We start from the raw sequence: 2,309 nt of genomic DNA, 5'->3' as shown, positions 1-2,309 counted from the left end.
GAGCTGCAGTAACTGGTGCACAACCAACTCTCTTCGACAAGGTTTACCAATCTATTGAAATATACCTGCTACAGATCAGGGGATTTAGAGGATTATCTGTGTCCTTTTGAATTTTGTTTTACATTGTGTTCTGCATTGCGCATATTATGTGAATAGATTTCTTCATTTTATGTGCATGGTGTAAAAAAACGTTATGTTTTAAGCATTTCTTTAATTATTGTAATGATTTTGCGTCATAATCATAAGTTACTTACTACTTCCAATTGAGAAAGTTTAACTATGTGAAATGGTAAAGTCAAAAACAACAATAAAAATTAATGTAAAATGGCACTGTTAAACATAAAACAAATATACGTAAAATAAATAATTAGAAAACAATGAATGTTTAGCGATATTATTTAAGCATGTTGAAAATACTCCAAAAGCACATTGTGCACAACTTATTTACCAAAAATGGTATTTTGGGAACCAGTTTTATTACACATTTATATCTATGGCTTGCAAACTTCTTTAATTTATGTTGTAACAAAAATTTCCTTATTTTAAAGTTAATTAATTGTGGTGGGTTATTTTACAAAATTTCAAATTATTGCAATAGTTGATTATACAGCTTTCAAGAAAGTTAATTGCATGTCAATTTTTGTATGAAATGCATTTTTGAATGTTATATTTGAAGAAATCCACTCTAAAAAAACTAACACGCCAAATTACCTTTCGATGTGTGTTTAACCCTTAAATGTGCAAGTGGGCACAAAGAAATCAATACATATTGATTTATTTTCCCCCTCTACATAACCGTCAAGTTTAATCAAGATCGTTTGTTTCCACTTGAGAATTTTCCTTTGTCAGTTGGCCATGCTAATTTTAAATTCGTTTCATCATAGAAACTAGTGGAAAGGCTTAATAACTTCCAATATGGCTCCAGCAAAAACATCTTATCTCCTGATACGATTGATCATCAGATATTGCTTAGCTAAAGAGGTGAGTGTCAGATGAATAGGGTAAAACCAGAAGGACAAATAGACATGCAGACACTAGACTTTTTACATCACTGTGGAATATCTTGAAAAGGTTGAACGCTGGTAAGACAACGGATTTAGACGAAGTGAGGTTCATGAAAGAAATTAAACGTTTCGAGATCGAACCTAAATCATTACTGCCATAAGTATTCACGTTTTGAAATTGCCCATACATACCTTACTTGAAAGTGAAGATCTCTTCAAGTCGTTTTGAACACTTTGGTAACTCGAGTTAGCAGTGGGGAGTGTCCACCACCTGGTACTGTAGTCATCCCAGTCCCGATGTGCTTCACTTCCTAACTAGAACCTTACAGTTCCATCGAAAAGCTCATCCATGATATCATTTCAAGAAGAGAATAATAAGGAGAAAATAAAAAAGTCCGCAGATTGCAAAAAATGAAATATGTCAGTTTCCACAGAATTTCTATAGTACAGGGTCATTCTAAATGATTGACCCATTTTCAAAGTTTCGTATTTATTCGTGTACAAATCCCAAATGATCACGCTTGATACCAATTAAAAGAGGAAGTTTCAAAGTGTTTTTTATAATGTTTGATATCAATCTAATAAACTTAATAATTTGTAATAATTTTTAATTAATTAGTTTTTAATAATTATTTAATAATTAGACATGTGATAAATGTTATAAATGTTCAGTGTGGCCAAAATTGACTGCAAGGCAATCATCGATGCGGTAACCAAACTTACGCGAAAGCATATCTGCTGTTACTGAGATCACGGCAGTAGTGATCCGGTTCAGCAGATAAGAAATAGTCGCAAGCTGTGAGATCAGATCATCTCGATGGCCAGAAGTGCAGAGCCAGGCTCTCAAGTCCTCTGCGACCGATCAAGCGCTGAGGAAGAGAGTCATTCAAAAAGCCTCGTGCATCACGGTGCCAATGGGGAGTAGCTCCATGCTGATGAAAAATGTAGTCCTGGGACTCTTCCATAACTTGAGGGATCAGCCTTTGTTCCAACATATCCAGGTAGGTGACTCCCATTACAGTTCTTTCCACAAAGAAAAATAGTCCATAAGCCTTTGTAGGCTGATCTTCGGTGAGTCTCTTTCGTGTTGCAATGGCGAATGTGGATTTTCCAAACCCCATATACGATCATTGCGTCTGTTGACTTTTCCACTCAGGTGGAACGTCACTTCATCGCTAAAAATTACAGTCTGTACAAATGCGTCTTCCTCCATCTTCGCTGGTACATAACCACAAAATGCGACACACTTCTCATTGTCATTGGTGTTAAGAGCCTGCAAAAGTTGTAATCGGTAGGGCTTGTACA

The sequence above is a fragment of the Schistocerca piceifrons genome, chromosome 6 (genome assembly GCF_021461385.2).
Source record: "Schistocerca piceifrons isolate TAMUIC-IGC-003096 chromosome 6, iqSchPice1.1, whole genome shotgun sequence".
In the NCBI taxonomy this organism is placed as follows: domain Eukaryota; kingdom Metazoa; phylum Arthropoda; class Insecta; order Orthoptera; family Acrididae; genus Schistocerca; species Schistocerca piceifrons.
Note: the sequence above shows the minus strand (reverse complement) of the source record.